The following is a 19,927-nucleotide window of genomic DNA, read 5'->3' as shown; positions in this document are numbered from 1 at the left end:
GGTTGGTGGAAAGTGGAAACGTGACCCCCGAGCTACCAGAGTAAAGGAATATTTCAGTCGGGCTTTTTCTTTTAAGCACGGATCCACTATAATCATTTTTTTATTAGAAAAATTTATTCCAAACATAAATCGAAACACAATTCCTTATGCGTGTTCATAGCTCGTGGGCTCTGCAGAGATATTTGTTTCAGCTTGGCAAAAATAAAGGAAAACACACTTTGTGAGATACTGACTGCTGTAACCAGTGAGAAGGAAAGGAGACCTGGATATTAGATCAAGACATTGAATGAAGCGCTGCAAAGGAAAGATATGAAGAGATTTTGTAAGCCATTCCCAGTCACTGTAGTCAAGCCTAAAGTATGAAGCTTACTGACCACAGACATGTCTCACTTCCTCAGTCTAGACTCAAGTATGTCCCTCTTGTATCTTCGTCACAAACGTTATCGTCAGTGTTTTGATAGATGGACAATAGAGCTTTCATGTGTTGGAGAAAAGGGGGAGCAAAAAGGAGGAGGTGGAGGGAGGGGGGGGGAACAGGTTTTTTGGGATGCGAGCTCCTGGAGTCCAGGGCAGTAATGGGAATCACAGGAGGGGATGCAGAGAGGAACGATGTCTTTACGGTTAGCCCGTCGCTTATATGGGGACCACGGGGCTGAGAGGCCTGCTGGCTGGTTTCGCCATCGGCCACGGCAACAAGGGACGAGGAAACGTAATAACAGCCACGAAAAACCATCAATCACAGTACAAATTACATGTTTATTAAGAAAAGAAGGGCAAAGGGACAACAATAAAAGCCAACAGACAGAGAAGCGGACATTCCCAGAGCAGCGATGATAGATCAAACTGCGGGTTTAACAAAATCACATATGGTAACTGAGCTTTACAGCCTGAGAGCCACGCCGACACTGTTCCTGATATTAGCTGACTCGGGTCTTACAAAAAATCTTATTTTGCAAAAATATAGTCAAAGAGTCACTGAACTTTATGCATGTTCACGTATATGGGTTGACATTGTACTCAATACAGACTACATGGCGGGAAATGACAAGAACAGGAGTTCCTATTTCACGCTAAATGACTTATATATTGTTGTTTCATTCATATGCCACTTAGTGAATCTGGGCTGGTAGACCACCAGTTGTCTTTATTTACTTTTTATTTGTTCATAGTACAATATGAGCAACATGAAAACAAACATATAATGCATATGACACAACACATGCGGTAGACAGAAACAAACTGATGCAAGAGAAAGCAACAACAACAAAAAGAAAGAAAAAAGCATAATGTCTGGCTTAGATTTTCTTATTACTCGTGTGTTTAGCAGTTTGCGTGGTCTTCATCGACTATCTGAAATCTAAACATTGTGACGACCCTCCTCCTCCCATATACCAAGTGTCCCTGTGTGGCTAATGATGTGTTGCAGGTGCTGATTAGAGGGTCGTCAGCTGAATGAGCCACACCTGAGCTCGGCCTTAAAGATCCTCCTCAGTTGGCAGCCTGGGGTGGCAGGAAGGAAGACCTGTGTTGACGGGCGCGCCACAGTTGCTGCTTTATTTGTGAAAGTGCTATTAAACATTGTTTTGTGTGTTTTTGGCGAGACAAATAAATGACTACTTTTGGCCGCCAGCTCATTGTCTCCCTGGTTTGTTTCGGTCTCTGAGCCGGGCTGTGACAACATATAAGAGAATATTTCAGTTTTTTAAATAAAATTAAGCAATTTCACTTCCAAATTCAAACAATTTGCGAGAAAACTGTTTGCAGCGTTCAGTTGTGTGCGAGTGTTACCAGTAAGCGTGCACATCCCCACATAGCGCCAAGAACAATTAAAATATAATTTAAAAAATATTCTATCTGGCTTCAAATGGTAGAATAATAAGTAACAACCACCAAGGAGGTTTCCGCTCATGAGTTAATCTAGAATTCTATTAACGTCTCTAAAGTTTCTCTGAAACACTGCTGCCAGCAGGTTGGGTTTCGTCTCAATCTGTTGCACCATCTTCCACAAAACCAGATTTTACTTTTTGACTTGTTCTTTTTTCATACTTTTATCAGTTTCATTATTACACAATAAGCCAAGTTGTTAACAACAGAGCAGAGTGTCATTTGAAAGCTGGATGTGTACAAAAACAAAGTTTAATCAAATGTAATCATTTATGAGTTTCAGGTAAAGTATTCAGGTTTTTACAGGATTTACTAACAATGCAACACTTTTACTGGTTTCAGAAGAACTACTGCGCTTACTTACTTAAAAGGCTAAATCTGGCGCATGCATTCAATCATTTTCTTTCCGTCTGCGATTTGTGGAAGAAAAGTCTGTTCCGTCATTAAAATAACACATTCAGAGGACTGTGCAGAGGTGTGTGCACTGTATCAAAGAATCTAAATGATTGAAAACTTGAATCAACATGATTTTTCCACTCAATAATTTCAGACTTAAATCAAGAAATAACACATAAAAGAACTGAAACAGCCCCAACAATCTGACAACTACTAGATCAGGCAGCACTAAAAAAAAGCATTGAACATTCATTTCAAATAATCATACAAATATTGTCTGTGCCATTTCTCACAGGAGCCAGGGTCATGGATGTGACATTAGACCACGATGAGCTGCCATCCTTGTTGCAATCTTGATGCTGTCATTTACTCTCCACTGAACAGGAAACTGCAGAGCAAATGAAGCATGCAGGCGTGTGGCGACCAAGAGATGAAACGATTGACCAGAAAAATGCATTTTCTGTTTTGCTAATGCATAAGATATAATCTTTTATTTGACGATGTTAAACCTACTAATTAATAAGATATGAAAAGTAATACTAAATTACTCATTACAATGACTTTATAACTCAATATTTAATGCCTAATCAAGGCCTCCCTAACAGTAACAGAGTACCTGCCAAACAGACTTTTCCTGAAGGTTTGCCAGTGCATTGGCCTCATGTTTTAAGTCTGCATAGATAATAAGTGATGCATTCATCATCAATATGTTCACAGCTAGAAAGGCAATGCTGCAGCAGCTGCTGATGCCTGCAGAGAGTCTGTAAGAGGAGAGAGAGTAGAAAGCATTCTGGGCTGCACCTGTGATTTCAATAACATCAATTTCCACTTTTTACATGAATCTTCTTCAAAATAAACTTCTGTGTTCACAGGAAGTGGACAGTTTCTACTCACATGCACACAGCGTTTGTGTTTTTAGGTGTACTCGGTTAGGTTTAGGAAAAGATTGAAGTTTGGGTTCGAATAAGTACTTTTTTAAACTTGCGTGCGTGGCATTAGTCGGGTACGTGAGTTACGTAACAACGGTAAGATAAAACAAGTCAACGTTGACTTGGTTTCACACAGGACACAAACAGCGGTCGCCTGGGTGAAAGTCTCCCCAGTTCACCCCGAACTACTCCTTTCTCTGACTTTCTCGCTCTTTATATTTGCTCTGACCGTAGCAGACCTGTGTAGTGCAGCTTTTACCAGATCTCATTTCACTGTAATGATGTAACTGCACGGGGCTGTGATTTATAATGGAATTTAAAAAAAACTAATTTCCCATCCGAGAGTGGGCAGAGATATTACGAAAGCTCTGTAGACTAACATCTTCAATAACAACCTGCATTGTATTTGACTTAAAAGGCACAAGATGACATTGCGAGTGTATTGATATTAGAATAAATATATAAATAATCATGTTTATTTGGGACAGTGCTATTATGAAACAAGTTTTTCTTATGAACTCTTATCTCCATGGCAAAGAAAACACTTTAACGTGTACATCCGTGTGTGTACTTGTGCTGCACATCACAAGAGAAAAAAAAGAAATGGAAAAAGGTTCACTTTCCATCCCCGGACTCACATTTCTCTGTGAAGCCTTTTGATGATAAACTTTGGCTCAGTCCTTCCGCACTGACCAAAGCTTCAGGAGATTACATCTTGTGATTTCAACCTCCGTGTTATCTTATGTTGCTTCTGCTAGTTTGACAGCTTTCTGTAAAGAATGTGCCCGTTTGTCAGATCTCCAGCACATTAGCCGGTTCTTTGCTCCTCCAGCACGAAGCTCTGTTCTCGTCTCATGTGTTGCTTGTGTTTGCGTGAGGGGCACATCTTTAATTTCCTGTCTGCAGTTTTGTTCACAAACCACAGCATGGCATGTGTGGATGTGTAAGCACTCCGGTCAAAAATACCTGAAAACACATTGACCTAGATGATGAAAATATGACGACGCAGACAATTAATAACATGTACTTACCTAAGAAAACCAGGTGACTCCTCACCTCTGCTCAAGTAACATGGCCAGCAAAAAGGAGAAAGAAAAGAGGCAAATTCTTTGACTAAGCCTCCAATGACACCAATTATGTCAAGTCTGCGGGTGTTTTTCTGTTCAGCTTGAACCATTTCAATCCAAAAAACATATGGTGTCGATGTGCTTCAGACATGGGATTCATATTTAGATGTATCAGATTTACACCAGAATAATGAGAGAATGGCAATTTTCTTCTTTTAGCCTCTTTTCATTTTGTTGAGGAATGAAGCTTTCCCATCAAATCAGTCAGACCTCATTTTTACAAGAAAAACGACACCAGAAGCTAAAAGCTTCCATGTCTTAAGTCGTGCTATTCATCAGGCCTTTGAAGAGGACCTGTCAAAAATGAAGAAACGGTACAAACTCACTTGTGATTGCCAAAGTAAACGGCGTGTTTCTGTGTGTTGTTTTAGTCAATAGCTCCTAAATATGAATGTAGAAATTAAGAAGTGAAGATCTAATTTCTCTTCCCCACAAGATTATTGGTATTTTGCTGGGCCCTGCTCCCGGATAGTGACTGATATTTTAATGGTCACATACATACATGACATGTGACCTCTATATTTAAACCATTCTAATCATTAGGAGCAGTGGACCGCTGTGAAGAGCACCTCCAATGTCTCGCTCGAGGACACTTCAACACAGGAGGAGTGTTCATGTTTACACTACGTAAAGCCCGACTGAGGCATTCAGGGCCTCCAGGAATCTAGAGATATAACAGAGGGTGACAACAGCACCTCTCTCCTGCACACAGATGTGCACACAGAACACAGAATACCTTTGCAGCGTGCAGTGTCTCCTCATCAGTCTGTCGGAGCGCACATGATCCAGTGTTCCGACGACGGAGAGCGCCTCTGAAAGAAAACCGTGTCGGTCAAACAGAGTGGAAACAAAAACAGACCTTTGAGAGGATGCTGTATAGGCTTTCACTGTGGTGCAAACGAGGTCTGGAAGTAGCACCAGAAGACTAATGCATCAGCCCTTTTTCATGGAGAGAAAACTAGGGCTCGGATGTAATAGATGGGAATGGTAAACTGATATTTAGACATTCCCGTTAGCCCCGGTACAGCTGAGAGAAATGATCGAAGTGCCAGATGTGGAAGTTAGAACTAGTTTGGTCTGACGGTGTGATTTGGGTCATGGTATCCATCATAGAGTTGTTCAGCTCAGGATCTATTTCTGTTATTATTTCTTTTGGTTACACTCTCTTTGAAGCCCATCTCTATAATGCACTATAAACATATTTATGTGCTTATAGCACTGCATACTTATAGTAATAACCACACATATATAGTTCATTCATATTGCTTTATAACAATAATCAAACTCCCATAGTTGTGCAATACAATATAATCTTTTTATAATGCATTATAATGTGGTTATAAGTTACTCTAAGTGCTCATTGTTTGCTTTAAGTATAAATAATAAAATTATTATTATTTTAGTGTGTTCTTGCATAGATTTGAATAATTAATTAAAAATAAATGCATTGATGCTTTTCTTAAAACAATGATAACTTAAAGTGACTTCAAATCACATAGTTGAATTACATTTTTTATTATAAACTAGTTACAATACAAAGAAAGTCAGTGTGTGACCAGCAATTATAAAGGATTATGATACTTGAAGTCATTAAAACATGTTTTGACTATTGTTATAAAGCATTATGAATATGAATCACTGCTTATAACTATGGTTATGTGTTATACACCGGCTTCAAGGGAAGTGTTTTTTTTGTATCTAGCTTGCAGTGAAGAATTGAAAAGTCATCATTACTGTAAGGAGGACAGGTCCCAGGGGAAAAGGGATGAGAGGCTCTTTGATTCTCGGCTTCACCCTCTGAGCCACAACTCTTCCTGCCTTCTCTGCTCTGGAGGGTTTAAGTGAATTTCACAAGACGTCATTTTGCATCTGTTTTTACAGTTACTTCGAATTTGGTTTGTTTGTGTCTCTGTATAAATAGAACACACATAAAGTTAGTAGGTGTGTTAATAATCTTCACTCAGATTGGAAACGTTTCCACCATATTATGTTTCATTCATTTCTTTAGTAGAGATATAAATCAGACCACACTCTTAAACTTCTTCTCTGCGTGTTGCAATGTGGAGATTTTAGATAGTCATCCAAAAAAAAAAAAGAAATCTACCGTTATCGGTCTGTGCAAATATCTGCAGAGCAGTTTGGATGCATTCTATTGGGGCCAAGCTTTCCATTCTTCACTTTTACACAGGAAACCTTGAGTAGATTGGTCCCACCAGATGGAAAAGGACACTGGTATTCCGAGTATTTGGCAGTCAGTGGGGGGACAGAAGGCAGGTATTTGGACAGATAGCGGACAGACGGGAAGGTGGATGCGAGTGAGAACAATAGTGTGCATCTTTAGCGTAGACTGCCCTGGGGTGGAAGAAGAGTCAGACAGTCTGTGTTTGTCATTAAAAGGAGATTTTTCAATGGAGAAAACAGACAAGTACTTGTTATCTAATGACTCCCGCCAGTGATCAGACAGAGTGAGCGTTTGCTGTGTACTGTATGAGTCTGTGTGGCTACATGCATGGCGTGTCCGTTTTATGGACTGTTTTTCTAGTGAGAATACGACATGGCTCATTTTCTCACAAAGACCACCAGCGCTGCTGCAAATGTGCAAACGTTTTCTCCTGTTTGACTGCAGGTCGAAGGTACACACACGCGCGCACGCACGCGCACGCGCACGCGCACACACACTTATCATCTTACAACTGCATCTTACAACATCTTAAAAAACTCTGGTTTTGCTGTTACACACCAAAGTGCCCTTTTTCTTTATGATTTAGTCGTTGACCTCAACAGTTTAGTCAATCTCTTAAAGGAATACTTCATCCATAAATTGAACATTTGTAAATCAATTACTCAGCCTGTGTCACCTTCAAGAAAACGTTGTTTTTCACGGTTGATGGAGAATCAAAAAACGGAGAAAAGTCTTGATGATTCTTCCCAAACGCATCTTTGCTAAAACTTTACTTCTAAAAATACTTTGGACTTATCAGGACGAATAGCAAGCCTGAGACTGTTTATGCAGGAAAGTTTTCAAATTTTTGGAAAGTAGTGCGCATACAACTGGATAAATGGGACTTAGATTATACTGCACGAGTTGCGTGAGAGACTGTAAACAGATGTTTTGATGTTTTAAAACACGGCCCACATATACTTCAATTCACCAAGACTTTACTCTGTTTCACGATTCTCCGTTTTCTTTAAGAATTCGAGGTAACATCGGTTAAGTAATTGATATACAAATGGTCATTTTGTGGATGAAATATTCCTTTAACAGCAGCTATTTTTCACCGTCACACTTGCCGTTTACTGACCCAGCTGTGACTCCATTTGGCTGGGAAAATCTGGGCCATTCAGCACAAGTGTTCAAAAAGAAAAAAGAAAAGGAACGAACTGGAGGAGATGGTGAAGTAGTAAACTTGAGCTGATGGAGATACAGATGATAGGATGGGGATACTTGAGGTGTTGGGGATGACTGTTCCAGTAGGTATCTTATTCCCGTTATTACCCAGCTGAGGAGGCTTTTTTTGGAGGTTTGTGTTGCCTCACAGTATGCATTTAAACACACTCTGGTGATTGCAGATCACCTCTTTCAGTCTCTTTGGAGCAAAATTGCAGCCTCTGTTAGTTAAATTTCTCCCTCTAAAAAAAGACATCTAGATCACATTCTGCTGCACAAGATTACTGAGGATATGAAGATTAAAGCATTCACCACAGGCGAGGATATTTTGATTAACTGATGTGGCAAAAGAATTCCCTTCACTTAGATGTTTGGTCCCTATCAATCATCTTGCCTTTATTGGATAATTGATAGTGTACTGGCAGACAGGAAATGAGGGGAGAGAGAAAGGGATAAGACATCCAACAAAGATTAGCTCAGATGGTACGCAGATGGTACGCATAGTTCCGTTAGCTGTTAGCGGTTAGCCAAACAAAATGTCCAAAACAATAAAAGTGAGAAAACTGTTTTACTCACTGTGTCTCACTCGCAACGTTTAAGATACTTAAATGTTTTATTAAGCAAGATAATCTTCACACATGACACACACTTTTATGATTTTTGAAGCGTTGGGGCTATAGACGAACTACACCACGGTCACCACCACTGAGCTAAAGGCAGAGACGTGTTCATCGTGATGATGTTTTGTAGTCTCATTTAGGCACTTGTTAGCAACCGCCTTTTTTAAGACACAAAAGACAAAAAATATCCAGAGAGGGGTATTAACTGACATATTTGAGATTGTAGAACAAAATGTTTAAATCCCTCAAGCAGGTGTTAATCACAGACTTCAGGCATCTAACAAAAAACCCATTAAAGAAAACAAATTGTCTTTGAGACGCGGGAACTACTAGAACGAAAAAGCTAACTTATTTCCGAGTTTTAGGACTCATTCCTGTAGCACTCTATAAAAGGTGTTTTGAGAAAGTGTGAGTCATTGCAACCATCAGAGGTCCTCGAGCATGCAGCCATAAATGAACAGCTCAAAGGCTTTGCAGTTTGGTGCAGCAGTATACAAGATCACACACACACACACACACGCACACGCACACGCACACGCACACACACACACCATCTCCTGGCTGAGATAATGATACTTATGTTATATTGTTTGTGTGGTTAGATGTAGTATTTATTCATTCCTATACAATATTTATTTGTGCAGATGTTTATTTTGATGCAGAAAAGCTTCATCCACAGGATAACAGCACTGTGACAGCTGGACGGAAAAATTGTTTTGCTTTTCACTTCTTCAGTTTCACATGCTTAAAAGATGAACACACCTTTTTTCTGCCACAATGATTCATGTCTCATGCGTCTGGCCTTCAGCACCAGTCCCAGAATGATATTCCTTTCAAGGTCTCTGAGCTTTTCATATCGCAGGCCACATCGTGATCTGGGGAAAGAAATTGGGAAATAAAGCAGGATATCGGTCAAATGCAATAGCAGTGATGCAAGAATCATAAACAATCATAAATGTATTATTCTGAACTCCTTTTAGTGCCGATCATTTGTCACAATGATGTCAGTGCAGCTCTCTCTCACACACACACACACACACACGCACACGCACACACAGCACTACAGAGTATTTAATCGCTGTAGGATGTTCGTGACTCATGAAGGTTGCTGCACAGTTCTGGCATATTATGGAGAAAATATCAAGGTCAAAACATTGTCGTAACAAGTGAACTTCCTATTACTTCTGCAGAAGTGTTCTTAGTTGCACAAACAGTATGACGTGTGGAAAAGAAGAATAAGCAGTCGGGATAGACGGATGGTATTTGGAGCAAAAGATACGGTTTGAGTTCACCTACTTCAAAAATTAATAATTCATAACTGCAGTTTCAAACAAGTATGTGCCATAAGTATGGACTCAGCAAACCCATGCAATAATACATTTTTAACGTGGAGAAAGTGGAAATTTGTATCCCCATTTGTTGAAGTCATTTCAGTGTTTTGCTGATTTGCTGTTCTTTTCCAATCTTCAGCACTTGTCCCTCCCGAAAAACCTTCAGACAAGTAAAACTGAAAAAGAAGGAGTGTGCATGAGGCCATGTAACAAAGTCATGTTAAGTGTCTGAGCAGCTGCTGCAGTCATGATTCGATCTACAACAACAGAAATGAGTTTACAGATATCCGATATGGTTTGAAATGCTCTTGCATCTACTTTGTAGTTTACAAGAAGTACAGATTAATATCATAAACCACTTCCTCTGTCTGAGTCCTGACGCAGTAGAATATCACGACATGGTTATCTCTCATAGTGCTGCAGGAATGAGTCCTAATAAAACCCCCTTATTTTCTGCAATAATCCAGAAGACAATGGCAAAAATCCATTGGCTTCTTGTCCAGATAACCAGTGCGATGCTGACTTCCTGTTGCCCTACAAAAACACATTTTAATTCCTACAGCACTCTATTGCCTGGGTCCAGACCGTTGAATCCGCCCACTCAACAGAGTTCATGACATGACATGATTTCTCGGTTGAAAAAGCAATCGATCCAATGAGCGCCGGGGGGCACTAAAGATTAGCCAACAGCGTCACAGGTGCGACTAGCAGCCATGTCAAGCTGTGAGTCATGTCCTCTAAACGGCACCCAACATCGTAGTCGGTTTTTACTTCGCTCCACTCCACTTTTTGCTGTTTTGTTGTTTTGTTGGCATAGCTACGTATCAGTGTTGACTTAAAATGACTATTTATTGATTCAGCCAGATACATTGGTCTCTAGTGATGGGGAGAAAATGGTTAGAGTGGAGGCAATGTCAAGACTGAAGATGGAAAGAGAGTGTAATGACTTGACAATTCTGTCTATTAGGCAAAATCTCTCACTCAGGGCTTACTTTCAATTATTTATGTGCAATGGCCAGAATCTCTGGATCCCATTGCGTTCAGTTTCTTATGGAAGTATTAAACTGGACAATTGCTGGACATATTGCCCTCCAGATCTTTGACTGGAAAGACACTCAACACCTCATTAAGTGTTCCACTGTGACTCGAATGCTCCTAGCTCAGAGGAAAGTCAGGAAGACATGGAAGGATCTCTGGGCAACGCACAGGTTATTCCAACCAGTCAGCTACTGCCCTGACCTAGTTTTTAGCAAGTGCAACTTCTTATATTTGCCAAATTTGAAGTGAATTGAAAGAACATGTGGAACACCAGAGGTGTCTGAGGTTGGGGCAGATTTTGCTCCAAATGTTACTGCTGATCCTCACTGTTTCACCAGATTTTCAGTGCAAAGAAAGTGGGAAAATAAAAAAAAAAAAAAACATTCAGAAGTGACATTCTCATTTGATGTCATATTCTAAAGAATCCGTTGTATTTATTGTGTATTGAGACGGCGGTGCATTCGGGATCAGAATCAGGTTTGCTGTGAGATATGGTTTTGTATCTGGCTGACTGTTCACCAGTTAAGTGAAATTATAGACTGTATATAAGAGATGAATGTAGTCACTGTGACCTTCGCCCATGGGTTTGTGAACTACAGCTTTAAAGCCTCGAGCTCTGCATTTTGACCGTCTCGAGCTGTCGCCATCTTGGTTTCTATGGCCATACCCATCTTGATTTTTTGGCCTATCGCCATCTTGTTTTTTGCAAATCAGAAGTGACACGAGTGGGTGGAACGAAGTACAATCAAATGCTGCAAAAGACATTTTTAGGCGACCAAAATGCTAAAATTAACTTTCATAACCTAAAAAACAACAACACTGAATGCATTATTATACTCAATTCAGCGTTAAGTTTTACTTTCACAACGTGGTAGATGCAGTTTGGCCAGTCTGAAGCATTAGAATTGCAGTGATAAACCACTGTTTTAATGCTCATAAAGTTGGCAGATAACGTTCAAAATGGGTGCAAAGGGGACTTTTTACAGCCCTGAAACATGTTATGCTTCCACCCCCTCAACCCCCCCCAACCCCAGTGGAAACTACACCCCTTGCATGACATTGAATCCAGGCTGTCGTAAAAACTTGTGCGGTTGGAGTCACTTTTACACGAAAATATTGTTTTCAAATGTATCCCCACTTGTGCAAACATTGCGTGAGTCTCCCTGAAGACGGTACAAAGACAGCGAACATGCTGAGTTTCACTCCATGAGACCTTTGTTTCTGAATGTTCACTTTCCCAGATGGACAGGTCCCCCCTTACACATCGATCGCTCCTCCATGAGTGCTGCGTGTTCTCATCCTCTGGCTGAAGAGGCCGTTTGATGCGGTGATGTGGTTAGAAGCTGTTGGCCAATGCCGATTTCATCTTTCCTTTCATGGTCTCTCAAATGGCCTTCTATAGAGCTGAGATTTCTTTTCTTAAATCCTTACATTCAGTGTGTGACCTGCTTTAACATAAAATTGATAGACATGTCTAGGCTGGTGTTATTTTAGTGATCTTTTACATCTCCTCTGGCCATTACAGCATCCTCTCTGATGGAATATGGGGAACATATTAGATCGATTGATGCCTGAATGTAATTTAGGCTAAATTTATTCTGGTGGCTTCTGTTGATCTCTTGAGCAAAATAACTACGGAGAGGCAGATGTCTCACAAGCTTATAACCTGGGAGGTATGTCTTATGAAATGGACCGTTTTATAATAGGTCTCCAATAAAACCAGGAACATGCACACATGAATTAATTTGTTGTTTATTTTGTGAGAAAGCCGTTGGTCTCCGTTATCCTGCCTCTGATCCGTCTTGTTCCAGACTGTAATATTCTTTCATGAAATGTGTTCTCTCTCTTTTTTTTTTTTTTTGAGGGCCAGGGAGTACAGCTTGTCCATTTAAGAGTGCCGTTATGGGACACATGCAGATCAGTGAGGCTTGAAGCGTCCATGAGAAGAAAGACTTTAGTTTGAGCCGGGGATGGAATCTGCAGCAGCAGCAACAGTCGGTCATCAGACAGGAACAGGCTTTACACGTCTCCATGGGCCACTTTCAAATGCAATGTTCCAACAACTGTTTTTCTCTATGTCATATGGGGCCCTAGCTACCAATATTTAATAACACACCTGAATCCATGCATCATGTATTTCCTGTCACCTCCTTTATTATCTGCCATCTCAGGGAAGATTGAAGTAGAGTTGCGTGTCAGATGTGTTCTGTGCAGACAAAAAGATATATGTTGTGGTCATTTTTTTTAAAATTCCAAATTGGCAATCTGCCTCGTAAAGTGGTTCTCAAGGCGAAACACACGGTGGGTTGTTGGCCTGGTGGAGCCAAAGTGAATGTTTAAGTATCTGCCTCAGGGCTGAATATGAATAATTATGTTGATGTGGAGGAGCTTGATGTATTTCAGAAGGTCTGGTGTGGACGTCTGCAGACTGAGCGAGGGTCAAGTGATTGTAAACCTGTGTAGTGGATCACTGCTTATTAAGGTGTGTGTGTGTGCACACGTGTATTATTTTTAATTATAAATATTTTGCGCAGGTTTGTGAGCTTGTCAATCTGCAGGTCTTAATTTTTTGTAAAAAAAAGTCTTCCGTGCTATATAGTATAATATATAAAAAGCAAGGTATCCTTATCCTTTCTTACAAAAGTCCAGCATCACGTGTCAATGTCCGCTTGTAACATCCATACAGTTTTTTCAAAATAAACTTCTATCTTTCGGCAAAAAAACTGCTTCTTTAGGTTCAGGAAAAGATTGTGGCTCGGGTTATAATAACTACGGTAGTGATATTAAATGACAAATAAATCAATACTGACTTCTCGTTTCAAACAGGGAATGAACAACAGTCTCCCGGGCGAAAGAGCGGTTTTTATTTATGACCGTCGTGTTGTATTGAAAAAGACTTGAAACCAGAGATTGAGACCATAAACTCATGTTTACAATGTTTACTGAGGGAATAAATCAAGAGAGAAGTAGAGTCATTTTCTCATAGACTTCCAAACAATCTGACTTCTTTTTTCAACCAGAGGAGTCGCCCCCTGATGGCCATTAGAAAGAATGCAAGTTTAAAGCACTTCTGCATTGGCTTCACTTTTCAGACCTCTAGGTTGCCGTCAAGTTATGCGCTTGTGTACGAACTAATCACCGTCCTTTGAGGAGTTAATGGGAGCTACTGGTGTGGTTTAGGTGACGCTACAACACAGAGGAGAGACTGTTTGTTCTGAACAACAATGGCGGCTCCTGAAGAGATTGGCGTAAATGCTGCAACAGCATCGGTTATACCAGAAGTGGAGAGTAACTGGAGACACTGAAGGCTTTTCATGGTGGAAAAGATGTTTTCACTTTTCTCCACATTCGCGTTGGCAAGAGTTTGATTGACAAATGGTTCAACCAATCACCGGCCAAGTATTTTTTTTGAAAGTGCCTGCGCCTTTCCAAACAGTTTCCATTGACTGCTTCTCAGATGGTTCTGTGTAACAAACCATCTGGCGCATCAGGTTAATGTCTGACAGCGTGAGCTACGTAAAGTGAAGTCAGTCAGTAAGACACAAAAATAAACGAGACATAAAAAAAGTAGACGAAGTAAAAATAAAAACTCTGTCTCTCTCATTGAGAACAAACGGGTCATTACTCATTTATCCAGACTTAAATATCTAAACAACTCTTAACAAGCCGTGACATTTTACACAGGAAATGATCCGCTAAAGCTGAATCCTAATGACTTTGGTGATCCCCTGACTCTTGCGCTACAATGAGCATGACATTTCTGCTTTTGAGTGACAGGTCTTTATTATTTACTGGATTTTCCACTAATCTTGGTACAGATATCCATGGTGCACAGAGAATGAATGCTAATAACTGTGATGACTTCTCATCCACCGTGACCAACTGGTCAAAGCTTGACTTTGTCCATTTCTTTATGAGCAAAACTGTATATATTTTTGCCTCTTACATTGTACAGTTCAACAATGTATACAAGTCTTTTAAAACTGTTGACTCTATATGACCTACATAAGTAAGATCAGCAAGAATATTGGCTATTTCTATATTCTTAATGCTTGTCATCAGTGCTAGCAGGTCAGATTCCAATAAAATCGGATGAATCGTGAAAACTGTCGTACCCAAAATCAAAGTTCCTCATAGCTTTAAAATGATGGAGTAGTATTTAGTTGTGTATCATGCCCATGTATATAATGAACTCAAATCGGGGTTTCCAATGCATCACCAACAGCTTATACCTGATCATATTTCCTCCAATCAACACAATATGGCACATCATTAAAAGCAACATAGAAGTCATGACAACTGCACGTCTGCATTTTCAGATAGAACTCCCTCCTCCTCACTGTTCAGACTCTACCTCCCCTAACAGTCTGCTAAGCTGAGAACCTTGAGGAACAAGACGTATTGTGTCTGGATATAATCAGGACTGAGGACATGAAGGCAGGAATGCAGAGTAGTCTGATCTCTCCTGCAGACATGTATGCAGTGGAGGTTGAGAAGCAGGAGTGGGGGGGGGGGGGGCAGACTATACAGAGAGTGACTCAGCGGCTCGATAGAATGCCCTCGCTGTCTCAGGGTTAGGGTTAGATGTCGAATTGGTTGGAGAAAAACAGTCTACGGTTTAAAGATGCTTGCAGGTCAAATGAGGTGCACTTTACTGGCCGATGCCATTTGGAAAATTAGTCTGAATCCTGCTCTCTGTCCCCTACATATTCAGAATGTTACACAAAAGGAAATGTTGCTGTGTAACATCACATTTATCCTGTCGGATTACATTTCCAGGAAAACAGCAAAATGTCAACACTAACATTTATTCACGAAGAGTAGCATTGTTAAAGAACATTAAGGACGTCAAAGTAGGTTTGTCGAGAGTTGACGCGTTGAGAAAGTAGACTGTGAAAATGTGGACAGCGTAGAGAGTAGGAAGTGTCTGTTCTACGTTTCAGCGCCATCGATCACACAAAGGCCAATCCCAAGACAAGCAAACAAGGCCATTAATCATCATTTCAAAGTCGATGCTCGTTATTTTTTAATCTCGAATGATGAGGCGGGAAAAAGAAACAGCGCATAAAAAAAATGACCGACCTTGAAGATGCAGAATCACAATGAATTGGGAAACACAGATGTCATATATTAAGTTGATTGCCAGTAAGCAGCAAGAGGTCGGCTCGTCCTGTTTTCTGCAAGTTTCTGTAATTGAGACCAAAACTTGGTCTGATGAGTCATCTCGCCGTTCACCCTTTTTCCTTCGCTCAGGCAGCGCCAGGTTTGGAAAAAGCCGAAGGATGCCTACAGTCTGCGTCGACTGCTGCCAGCAGTTTAATGCTGCGGTTCTGTAATGGTGCGAGCAGCCATCCCGTGTCATTAGATCTGATTATTGCTCAGCATGGTCGTATTATAGCCAGAGAATGAGACCATTTTACAGGTCGAGGTGGTGCAAACGCTGTTCCCCGAACCACGATCCAGGTTTTCCAAGATCCTGATGAGCCCATAAACACTGCTAAACAAATCAAAGAGTGGTCTCATGAACACTTATTAAAAACAGGATCCTTCCATGCTTCCACAGTGACCAGATTCACACACCTTTATGAGATCCGGAGCTTACGAGTGTGTTGTCTACGTTTTTCCTTCCTCGCAGAGCTGGAGGATTTCCTTCTTGACAAATGATACAATACGCACTTATTTTAGGATTTGTGCGCGTCCCTCAAGGAGATAAAAGTAGTAATTTTGAGGTGCTGCCATGGTCACAGTGCAGTGAGTACTTGAACACGGATTGGACTCGAATGCAGAGAGCTGAGAAAGCAGCAGGACTACTTAAGTGAATTATTGTAGATTTACCTTACATGTGGCCAGAGTCCAAACAAGCAGAAGGTCCAGCAGGCAAACAGGAAACAGAACGCCAAATAACAACGATGACAAACTCACGAAGAACAGAGGAACCAGGAAGGTATAAATAATGACTAATGGGGAAGTCAGAACAGGTGAGCAGGAGGTCTGGTGACTGCAGAAGCTAACGAGGGACAGGTGAAACTAATCAGACAATCAAAACTGGCAGGAAAACACTTAAAGGCACGAAGCAAAGTGAAATGTGAGAAGTGAGTAACAAAATAAAAAATGGAAACTTGAATGGTATGAATGAAATAAGGCAAAACCGAGGAGCAACACAGATTATGTATGACAGCAGTGCTTCACATAAAAAAAAAACATCACAAAAGCAACATAAAAACCTCTAAACATAAGAGACATTTGACAACATTTTGACAACAAAAGAGACAAGAAGAAAAGAAAAGTGTATTTATTGCACTACGCTCGATTGCAGATTTAGCGTCAGAGTTCAGCGGCTTGATGGAGGCTGGAACAAGCGAGAGCTTCAAGCTGTTTGATTTGCCCTTTGGCCCACAAAGTCTTCTTCCTGATGGAAGAGGTTCGTATTCAGAGAAGAGGGGATGTTGAGAGTCCGCAATGATTTCCGTTTTTGTTTTATGACTGCCCACTCAGGGTACAGGGTCTGCACGGGCTCGTGGTCTTTCTTCTTGGTTTCCTTAAATAACTGTTTAGGGAAGCCTGCTTTTCAGTCAGGCTGCATAGACTGTGTGTCATATATATATATATATATATATATATAGTGATGGACGACGCATCCCCACTGCCTCCCACTGTGCAGAGGTGAAGCCAAAAATATTCCTCTGCAAGAACGCAAATAAATGTTGTATTATTGCGTTACCATCACTGGTGTGATCAGTACGAGTGCAAGACGGTGTAAGGGCTTACAATTAGTTTGAGTACTTTACCAGGTGTCTATATGTCTGTCTGTGGACAGATTTTCTCAGTGTGATAGCGTTGCAACCGTACGTGATGCAACCATGAAACTTTACACATGTGTAGTTCAGCTCAAAATGAAGGCCATATGTGAAGATGGGCAAGGTCAGAGCAGGGGGGGGGGGGGGCTAGTTTATTTAAGTTTGCTGCTCACTTTCCAGATCGAATAAGTCCATATGGTACTATGTTTAATCAGAGTAGATTAATACAAATCAACAGGATAGAGACTTCATAAAATGAAGAACTAGACCTCGTGCTTGCTGTTGGGTAAATTGTTCTTGATTTTTGGACCTCCTGTTTTGCCCATTTTTAACATGAGAATGCTTTGAATTGTGGGTTAGTCCCTGAAGCAAAGTCAGCAGCATTGCAGACTTGTATAAAATGTGCATAAAGAGCTTCAACGTTTATTAAAGTGCCCTTGACCACTTATCGTTTTCACAGTGGATCCATGCAGAGCCTTGGGGCTTTTTGGGAATGCTGGTGTGTGTGAGGGCAGACATCGGGAATGGGCCCAGGAGTCAGATGTGGGTTCAGTTCCCTGTCCACTAAACGTCAAAATTGAGTCTGGATTTGCATTTGAAGTGACATAACGACATTATGGCTATTCACGTTCCACAGTTATTAAAAAAAGGACATCAGGTACTGAGCAAAAAACTGACTTTATGCTTATATGAGCTCCTTGTGGGAGCTTTAAATCACGCCGCCCTCACATCGGTACATGAAACAAGAAGCGCTTGAATGACAAGATCTATTGGAACAAGGAGCAAAGCAAGCAGGTAGCGGCGTTTTGAGCTTGGCTGAAACATTTGCTGGGCTAATAAAAAAAGCACATTGGCTGGAGAGTTTGTCTTCCATCCATCCTTGGCGGATGAGTTAGGAGACATTTGAAGGTGGTTTGCTGGGTTGTGGACAAGATGAGGCTAATGATGGATGAGTTTGGGCTTCGCTCACGGTCTAATATCTCATCTGAGCCAGACTTTCTCTATACCAAATTTTGCCTGACACAAATAACTGCACTGTCCAGTAGTCGAAGCAGAAGTCAAAGAAATTTATGGACAGCGCTATCCTCATTTTGGCCCGTCTCTCGCTGTCTGCACCTTTGTTTACTCATCCAGCCCACTGATTCAAATTTTCCACAGTACATCATTTCGATGTCTGTAATTACTTTTTTTCTCCCCCTCTCTCCCTAAAAAAACCTCAAATCATTTGGAGCTCATTTAATTTGATTCACAACGTGTGCCTCGCCGTTTTCTCACCTTTCAGCGTGCCAAAGCGGAGCTGTTGGCAATGACTTGTCAGTTTGTCAGTGGCACCTCAAACCTGCAGACATGCCCACTTCACTGCACAGCTGTTTGGCTGAAATACTCTGAAGTCCGTTTCCTAACCTCAGGACCCCACCCTCTCATCAGTAATACTTGGCCACATTGTCAAAAATCAACACCTTTGGTGATTTTCCAATTAAACCCTGCTGTGTGATTGGAGGCGGCATGATTCAAGCCTACCTGTGCTAATCAGCACGCCAAAATATCCCCATCTGTGTCTCCCTGCTGCTTGTTATTTGGGTTTTATTCTGGGTATTTACATAGAAACGCTATGATGATATGCTGATAAACACTCATTGTAGGTAACTTAATTATTTAAGTTTGTTACATTTTTGTTTGGTATTGTTTCATTTTCGTTGTAATTTTAAGCCAAACCATAATATTTTTTACAAAACCTAACAAAGTACATTTGTTGCCTAAACTTAATGAGGTAGTTTTGCTGCCTAAACCTAACAGAGTACATTTGTTACCTAAACTTAATGAGGTAGTTTTGTTGCCTAAACCTAACAAAGTAAATTTGTTGTGTTTTTGTTTAGTTTTGTTTCAATGTCTTGGTCATGTTAAGCTAAATCATGTTTTCTACTAAACCTAACAAGGAACATTTGTTGCCTAAGCATATAAGCAGGTACTTTTATCGCATTTTTGTTTAGTTTGTTTCCTTGTCGTAGTTATTTTCAGCCAAACCATGATTTTTATGATAGTTTTGTCGTGTTTTCCGCTTTATTTCAATTTACAACAAAAACCACGTGTTTCAAACTGTGACCGCGATGCGCGAGAAAATAAGTTTGCCTCAAAACGCAACTTAGTTATATGGGAACTTAATTTTATCAGAGACAGAGTTACACAGTTATGACTTAGCACACAATAACCTATTTAAGGTTATACAAAGTGATGCTGAGCAATGGTCAAGGCAGAACCAAAGACTCAAAGCAGCCAAACAAAGATGAGCACCATACTATTACATGACATGTTAGTCCATAATATTTAGTACCTAATCCAAACTCTTGGCATGTAGAAGTCTTTAGTCAGCATTCACACTTAACAGAACACATCAGGACGTGTGTAGCATGAGTTAT

Source organism: Anarhichas minor, unplaced genomic scaffold, assembly GCF_050575085.1.
Source record: "Anarhichas minor isolate MPS153535 unplaced genomic scaffold, ASM5057508v1 ptg000010l, whole genome shotgun sequence".
NCBI classification, from domain to species: Eukaryota; Metazoa; Chordata; class Actinopteri; order Perciformes; family Anarhichadidae; genus Anarhichas; species Anarhichas minor.
This window is presented reverse-complemented; position numbering follows the sequence as displayed.